The sequence below is a fragment of the Alligator sinensis genome, unplaced genomic scaffold (genome assembly GCF_000455745.1).
Source record: "Alligator sinensis unplaced genomic scaffold, ASM45574v1 scaffold225_1, whole genome shotgun sequence".
Taxonomy (NCBI): Eukaryota; Metazoa; Chordata; order Crocodylia; family Alligatoridae; genus Alligator; species Alligator sinensis.
This window is the reverse complement of record NW_005842180.1, coordinates 489,885-499,112: the sequence shown is the minus strand read 5'-3', so window position 1 is coordinate 499,112 and position 9,228 is coordinate 489,885. Positions and strand designations below refer to the sequence as shown.

The window sequence follows — 9,228 nt, the reverse complement described above, 5'->3', positions numbered from 1 at the left end:
ACCACCCACAGATACTGCTGGCAGCGGCAGCATCAGCCAGTGGTGATCGCTGACTGCCCGCAGACGCTGGAGGCGGTGTTGGCCGCAGGGCGACAAGCGGCAACCACCTGCAGGTGCCACTCACAGTGTTGGCGGCGCCTTTTCGCTGGGGGTGCACATGCACCTGTGTGCACCCCCTATGCATCGCCAGTGGAAACTATTCAGTCCACAACAGGTCAGAAAGTTTTTAACATTATGGATTGCTATTTTAAATTTTTGGGTTTCTCTTGCGAATCCTAACAGTGCTACCATTGTGAGGCACCCTGGGACAACCTTGAAAGCACCCCAGGATTCAATGGTACTCTAGCTAAGAATCAGTGGACTAGAAATTGTAGTACTTTATACCTGTTTAAAGTAATGGAGAAGGACCCCTCTTGCTACTAGAACTAGATGCTGATTTCATATTGGTATAATTATGTTGAATAAAGGTGTTTACTTACAGATAGTTACGCTAATGCAACCCATAGTATACTGTAATACTGGACTCTCTTAAACCAGTATAGAGATGCTTAGACCCCATGAATGCCTCATGTCTCCCGAGGCTGGGGTGGGCACAGTGACTGCCCGCAAGTGGCAGCAGTGGAGACATGGTGGCAGCGAGTGGGGATTGCCTGCAGGTGGCCATGGTGATGTTGGTGGTGAGGGTGGGCTAAGCAGAGACCATCTGCAGGTGGCCGTGGTGGTGTCAGTAGCAAGGGTGGGCTGGCAAGTGGTAATTGGTGACTGCTCGCAGATGCCGCCAGCAGTGTCAGCGGTGGCCAATCTCAGGGGGTGCACGAGTACCTGTGTGCACCCCCTATGCTTCGCCAATGCTCCACTCACAGTGTAATTGGATAAGCTTGTAGATAAAATTTAAATGAATGGGCTCATTTTGAGTTCTGTATGGCTGAGAAACACAAAGGAGTTGCTCCCAACTCCCAGGATCAAGGGAGTTGTTCAGAAAAGTTAGGGTAAATGCATTAACAAGGGTTATTGTCATTTGCATGAATTGTCAGTATTATCTTACAGGCAGGGAAGATTAATTGCCTTGTCACCTTTGGGCTGTGCCTACATTAGCCTGGCTCCTTGTAATCAGACATGAAGAAAATGCCTTGCATTCAAAAGCTTGTCTAACTTTATCCCAACTACATAGCTGGCCCAATAAAAGATACCACCTCTAAGAAATCCCTCCGTCTCACATAATTTATAGGTCATCACAGCTACAATGTTACTCTTATACTACCTTTCTCTTTCAGAATTTTAAATGGTAGGAATGGTAGTATAGAAAAGGTATTGCTTTTTAGTTAGCATGGGCCCTGATTTTCTCTCACAGCAGGTCTAAATGAAGATCAAAGTTAATAAGTTGGTGGCTGCAGTCACCCGATATACATTAGTATTGCTTTTACCAATGAAGATGATATGCCAAAGTGGGCAATTTAAGAAAAAAATGCAAGTTTGAACATACCCAGAAACATACACATACGTGGTTTCTTACTGAAACAGGTTGCACAACTGTATCTATTTGTCACTGGCCCAGTTAGTTTTTCCTCAAACCCAGGCTTGGAGACCCCCCCCACCAACTAATTCTATTCTTATCATCATATACCTACCATCCAGGAATTAAGCTGAGAAGAGACCTTGCATTAGTTCAGTACAATAATTTGCTTTCTGGAATATCAGAAGAGCCAATAACATCAAACAGAAATAGAAATAGACAAAAAGCCTTGAAACAGAAAGGATAAACAAGCCTTCAGGCCAGGCTTGCCTGCTCAGCACATCTAACTTTCCAACCACACCATGCTACATTTGCTTAAAAAAGCCATCATTATGAAAGTATTTGGCTGGAACAGCTTCAGCCAAAAATTCAAAGATAATCAATACAATTTTAAAATCAATTTTATAACAGTGAGCCAACAGAGTTCAAAAGAAACAGATGGAAATTGATGTTTTAAATAACCTAATAAACAAGCAATTGCATTTTGTTTTTATCTGAAGATAACAGAGAGAAGACTGAGGAAGGACACTAAGAAGAAAACAACAATAGTCAAATGTGATATCATCTGAATCAGAAGCGGAGCAATTTTACATACAACTGCTAAAAATCTAGTATACTGTACAATGGGGGCATTGCCTTTCAGAGTAAAATCTTTATAGACTTACTCCCAAATGTTACTATGCTGGTTTTGCTCCTGTTTTGAGTGTATTTTGGAATCTTATCATAGATCATCTGAAAAGGTGTCTGAAAATGAAACTTTTTTCTTGATATTTGCATTTCTGGTTTTTGTTATTTAGCTTCCTCCTGTTCAATGATAGTAGCACATTAGCATGCTTTAAAATCATGGATCTGTCTAGTTTTTTTTCCCCTAACATTTTCTATTTTTTTCTTTTCCCTTTTTTCATTGTAGAGAGATGTCACATCTCAGCCGATGAATCAGACAGAAAATAAAAGACAGAGTTCTCCTTGTTTACCAGTTAAATGGGCTGAGTCACAGTCCATCACACAGGACCCAAGGACCCACTAAAGGGCATTTGGGGCTGGATCTAGTCATCTGCAGCCTGTGACTGAGGAGTCATATGACTGGCAGAGTCAGTGCGAAGATCATTGTTTAGCTACTGGCAAACAGTGGTGAAGCTTATGGGAACCAAACTAAACCTAGGTCTACATTAGGAGCTCTTTTCCAATATAGTTGTACCAGTAGGCTATATCAGGAGAGCTCTGTTAGTGTGGAAGTACTTATACTCGCAAAACTGCCCTTATTGCTAACATAGTAATATTAGCTTATTTTGTTCTTAGGTTGCTATTTTGGCAAAAGGACAGTTTTTGACCAATATAACAGCATCTGTGTGGCAGTGGAGCTTGATCAGTCATGGCTGCAGCCAGGCCGAGCCTCCCTGATGGTGACCTGGAAGCATATCAGACACATTTGGGGGCTCCAGCCCCAGGTCGAGCCCAGCTAATAAGGATCCACTGGGCCTGTCAGGAGGGGTGGAACACAGTGGTGGAGCCTGAAAGTGGCCCAGACCCAAAGTGCCAGGGGACCGGAAGTGACTGCGGCAGAGGGACAGCTGCATGCTGGCAGGGGCAAATGATGGGAATTGTGGCAGCAAGCAACTCCCACCAGAGCCAGCTCGGAGGAGCTGGAGCACTCACCAGGAAGCAGGGACTGAGCCTTGGCAGCGGCAATGGCCAGAGGTGGGCCAGGACAACTTGCAGACAGAACAGCATTGCTGTGAGTACAGGAGCTGAGAAGAGGGGAAGGGGAGCTAACTTTCCCTAGCCTCAGTGCACAGACAGAGTTTTGATGTGGACTTTTACCTCCTGAGTGGAGGAGATATACCAGTGCGGAGGATTTTACATGGGTCCGGTAGTGTCTGGGTGAGGGCATGGAAGATCAGCCTCTCTATTTTCAGTAACACCAAAGACATGGCAGGATAGAACTTATAGCACCCACACAGACGCCTGAACCAGCAAACTGTCTACATGCCAGAGAACAAATACTGGTCCTGCCGGTCATCAAAGGACAAACACGGGAGGTTACAAACTGCACTAGCATCTTTTTCTGGCAGTACTATGCTGGTCAAGAGTCTCACCTCTTTATAATCCTGACTGACCCAACTAGTTCAGTGAAATTTGTAGTGGGGATCTGGCCTCAATTAGATCTTCTATTGTGATTATGTAGTCAGTTTTCTACTGTGCTTCCATATTTGATAGGTCTTGAAAGAAGGAAACTGGCTGGCTGATTGTGTCAAGTGACTGATCAAGTGAATTCAGCAGATGCTTCCAAATCCTAGCAACATGAGGTGAAACTTCTATTTTTGTTGCACTTAAATTGAAGTTTTTTACCCTGCCAGTGGTCTGCTGGATATTTCTATATTTTTATTTTTTCATCATATATCCTCAGTCCACTCAGATATTTCTTTACTTTAAAATGTATCATGATGTCCCATGATTTCCTCATGGAAAAATTGGACAACTGCAGCCTTGACTACACTACAGTCTGATGGCTGGGGAACTGGCTCCAAGGTCGGACCCAGAGAGCAGTACTTGATGGAACTGAGTTATCATGGCACTCAGTGACCAGTGGTGTCCCCCAAGGCTCTGTTCTCGGACCTGTACTCTTTAATGTCTTTATAAATGATCTGGACTCTGGTGTCAGAAGCAGACCGGCCAAGTTTGCTGATGACACCAAACTTTGGGGAAGAGTATCCACACTTGAGAATAAGTTAGTGATCCAGGCCTGCCTCGATAGGCTTGCAAGGTGGGTGGATGAAAACCTGATGGCATTCAATATGGAGAAATGCAAGGTGCTCCATCTCAGGGAAAAAAACACCACATCACACTTATAGGCTCGACAGTGCTACACTCACTAGCACCATGACTGAAAGAGACTTGGGGGTCATGACTGACCACAAGATGAACATGAGCCACCAATGCGATACTGTAGCTGGCAAAGCGAACAAAACTCTGGCTTGCATCTACTGATGCATCTCAAGCAAGACCCAGGATGTCATCCTCCCATTGTACTCAGCCTTGGTGAGGCTGCAGCTGGAGTACTGTATCCAATTCTCAGCTCCACAATTCAGGAAGGACGTGGAAAAGCTTGAAAAAGTCCAGAGGAGAGCCATGCGCTTGGTCAGCGGGCAAGAGAACAGGCCTTATAAAGAGAGGCTGTGAACTATGGGACTCTTCAGCCTGGAGAAGCACAGGCTCAGGGGTGACTTGGTGGCAGCCTGTAAGTACATCAGGGGTGTGCATCAGGATCTGGGGGAATGCCTGTTCACCAGAGCACCCCAAGGGATGACAAGGTCCAAAGGTTACAAACCCCTGCAAGACAGTTTTAGGCTGCACATGAGGAAAACTTCTTTACTGTCTGAACCCCCGAGGCCTGGAATAGTCTCCCCCAGAGGTGGTCCAAGCATCTACTCTGGACACTTTTAAGAAACATTTGGATGCTTATCTTGCTGGGATCTTTTGACCCTAGCTGATTTCCTGCCATTTGGGCAGGGGGCTGGACCCGATGATCTTACGAGGTCCCTTCTAGCCCTAATGTCTATGAAATCTATTAAATCAATGCAGCTTATACAATGCCACAACTCATCAGAGGGAACAAACTTCCAAAGAATTAGCTGACATCAAACATAAGTTTACCTGATAATGTGAGCCTTACACCATACTGGCAACAACAAACAAGGCTGTGAACCACTTCCAAAAGGAGGTAGCTGCATTCTCTTCTGAGACTGCCCAGCCTTTAACTCCTAAGGGTTGCAGTTTGAGAAGTGGCTCAGTTTATGTTAGCCAGTCTCTTCATGCCCACAAAGAAAATCAGGGCCTTGAGTAGCTACTTAGATATTACTGTATAAAAGTAACTACATACAAAGCAATTAAGAAAATATATGGAGAGATATATCTCTCTCCATATATTTTCTTAATATATTTTCTTCTATATTAATTTTCTTTTATATACACACACACACACACACACACACACACACACGCCAATGTGATTCACGATACAGATCAGCTTGATTATATCAAGAGGCCCACAAAGAAGTGAATGATTGATATGAGTTAGTCACAGGTCCCTGGATGATTTGCGATGATAAAGAAAGTAATGAAAATCACCACTGCTTCCTGGAAATCCATGAGTAAGAGACATTCCAAAAGCAGTGTGACCTGTGAGCCTTTGCATTTGCATTTGAGTGTTTTGTTGTTCAAGCCTATGTGCAGTATGCTTGCCCTTACTGAATTTCACCTTATTCATTTCAGACCGTTTCTTCAATTTATCACAATCATTTTGAATCCTAAGCCTATCCTCCAAACTGCTTGCTGAATGGCCAGCTTAGTGTTGTTTGCAACTTTAAGCGCATACTCAATTCTATTGTCAAAGTAATTAAAGAAGATATTACATGACACTGGACCTAGGACAGACACCTGGGAAATCCTACTTGGTACTATCTCCCAGTTAGATATCAAGTCATTGATGATTATTCTTTGAGTAGTTAGGTCAGCAACACCTTATAGAAAGGCTGCTTTTAAAAGCTTTGATAGGTTGATGCTATGAATGATGGAAAGAAAGAGGAAAATAGTCTTTTAGCTATTCCTGTGTGCAAAGAAAAATTAATCACACCTTTCATAACTCTTTATGATCCAGATAAGGATTGGGTAAATTATGGTTGACTGTATCTTAGAAAGTTTTCAAATGAACTTCATAATTAATCTTCATAGGACATTGGTAGAAAATAAAACCGATAAACATTGTATGTAGGTGAAAGGAATATCATAATAGCTGAGATTCTATTCTGTAACCTTTCTTATAGCCTGCTGCTGTCTGATTGCCAAATCATTAGTATTTAAATAAGCTCATAAATATATCCCTTTAAATTCACAGTTGAAGCTAGATAGTCATTACATTGCTTTGGATTTTTGTCTAATTTAGACTTTACATTTTAGCATGATATAGCAATGTACTGTTATGATTGTCCAGTTTCAGATGGCAAACAGAAATCAGTGCACATAATTTATTTTCGATCTTAACTGTAAAATATGTGTTGGAAGAAAGAATAGGGAAATCTAACTTACCATCCAGGGAGAATGAGATCTGAAAATAGATTTTGAATATACTTCACTTCCTCCCTTAATTAAATAATGCAATGATAGACTAGTTAAACATGTATGTCATGGGAATGGTCCAAAAATCAATGCAACAGAACATTAGTATATTCTTTAACTGTAATTCTAGATCTATTCTATGCACAGGAAGCATTTATTAGGAAACATTAACTTTATCAAATTTTGGAATGGTCATATATAGCATTCTCCATGTTCACAAAGGATCTCTCATTTTGTATTTTAAGCTAGAAAATGATAGTGACTATTTTATGGAAAGGAGGTATTCAACTATGCACCACAAATTAAAGCTAAATGAACAGATTCCCAAGGAAAATGCTCCCCTGGGAGCCTAGTAGAAAAATCAGCTTTCTTCTTATTTGTACCTCTCTTGTAGAAGACAATGACAAACGTAAAATAAGAGGCTTCAGGGTTATCAGCTGCACTGCCATAAATGGCATTCAAGTGTCAATGTCATTGTGTCACATCTCTGTTATCTTTAAAGATATTGAAGGAATAGATATTCAACCAGCCATGGAAGCAAAATTACAGCATTTTGAGAGTTTGAAAAAGAACAGTTTTAAAGAAACTTTAAAATTCTCAGGGTTCCCAGCAACGAACTCTGAGAACATGTAGTAAGCAGCAGCAGCACCACCAGAGTCTCCAGACTAAACCCATTTATTTTACTCTATTTTACTGTTAGGGCTTTACATTTCTGTTTTGTTTTCTTTCATTAGACTCCTTAATCTTACCTTCAAATGACTCTGCATTAGTGTCACTGTGCTCTCCTACTTGTATTACTCTTGTAAAGTGATAATCATGTTCCTGTCAATCAGTTTATCATTGAAAGACTCCTCTATCCAGATACAGCTGCTATAGTGTGAAGCAGTGTTTCTCAACCTTTTAAGTAGCAAGTACCCACTAACTTCTGAAAATTTTAATAAGTACTCTAACACTCAATTTTCCAGGGGATTTTATAGTTACAGACTAATGTGTGCCATATGTTGGAAGAAGGGCTGTGTATATAAGGCTGTGATATGATAGATGTCTGATCTGGTGTGGGTAGGGCTGCCACCTTTTACACCAGGGATGCACAACTCAAGCACGTACCTGAGCTAGAGGTGATGCTGGCCAAAAATAGGAGGGCTGAACCCAGTGCTGTGCAAAATGTGGCACACCAATTATTACTGGGGAATTTAAAGCACTGCGCAATGCGTGGCCCACCAAATTTGTTTTCATAGTTTTGAGTGGAGGAAGGGGCTAGAGAGAGAGGAAAAGAGGGTGAGAGAGAGAGAGTGTTGGGGTACTGTGACAGGTTGCCCTCCCCAGCACCATGTTTCAGATCATCTGCGCCTTCCGTGGGGCACCCTTGGAGACCTTTAAGACCTATGCTGTCCCGCTCTAATCTCTTCTGCCACGTCTTGATGTTATTAGTATGCGAGCGGGAGACTACCGATCCTATTGTATATGTTGGGGTCTCTTCTATAAGGTTCTGACCCCGTACCTAAGCCTCATGGGCTATGCGTGGCTCCTACCACCCCCAATACCACGCCCCAAGCCTCGCAGTTGTAAGAGGGACGTTGGGCTGTCCCCCTCTCTCTCTCTCGGGCCTTCTCCGTATACTGCCCGGTCTCTCGGGCCCTCTCCGTACGCCACCCCTCACAGGGCCCTTTGCCGCAATGCTGCCCCCTCCCAGGGCTCTCCTCTCGTGCTGGGGTCTGTACACCCGAACTCCATGCCCCCACTGGGGCTGGGGTCCTCACTCTGCCATAAGCCCCCTATGAGGCCTCCTCCATCCCCTTATAGCCTCACCCAGACCACCGGTTATAAACAACAACACAACAGAAACTCGAGCCTCTTGGCTATAACATAAACATAAGCCGGCCAGCTATAACAACACTTTGCCTACTGGGGTTCTTCATCCCACAACCGTATCAGGTTCTGCTCTTTCAGTAGGCTTCTCCTCTATTCTGCAGCAGGGAACTCCTTCTCCTTGGGCTGCTGGCAGGGAACTGCTGCCTGGCTTCCTGCCTGTGGTTCATATAGGAGCCAGGCCCTGCCCCTTCTTGTCAGCTGGCTAGGCAGGTGCGGACCATTAACTCCTTCTAGTTGCCTCAGCAACCGGCACCTGAGGAGTATTCCCGGCTTTCTCAGTAGCAGGCACCATAGTGCCCTGCTACAGGTACCCACGTACCCCCTGCCTGTGTCTCATGTATGTACCTCAGGTTGCGAAACTATGGTGTGAAGTATAGTTTTGCTCCAGTTTCATCACTGACCTCTGAGTAGCTGTTCTTAGCAGTGGTGGATTTACCATGAAACAAACCATGCAGTGGTATGGGGCCCCCAATGACAGGGGCCCCCACTGCCGACACTGCTGCTGCTACTGCCTGACCGGGGAGGGAGAGGAGGAGGCTGGCCCCCAGCTGGAGAGCCTCCCACCTTTGGTTTGTGGGTCTCCCTCCCGCCCAGCGGGTTGTGGGCTTCTTCAGCAGTTCCAGCCAGAAATTCTGCCCACCACCCCTCTCCCGTGGCCAGTGTGCCATGCTAACTCCCCTGTGGATGCGCCATGGGGCAGGAGGTGGGGCCCCGCACCCTGCTTGGAT

The 9,228-nt window shown here is 44.2% G+C and overlaps 1 long non-coding RNA gene across 2 annotated transcripts in view; it reads left to right on the top strand.

The window, feature by feature from the left end:
* LOC102377420 overlaps positions 1-2,401 on the top strand; it is a 36,348-nt gene extending 33,947 nt beyond the window's left edge. For both annotated transcript variants that reach the window (XR_003094655.1, XR_324132.3), the window contains one exon: positions 2,014-2,401. This is a non-coding gene — a long non-coding RNA (uncharacterized LOC102377420). The remainder of the gene's footprint in view (positions 1-2,013) is intronic.
* The last annotated feature ends 6,827 nt before the right edge of the window (positions 2,402-9,228 follow it).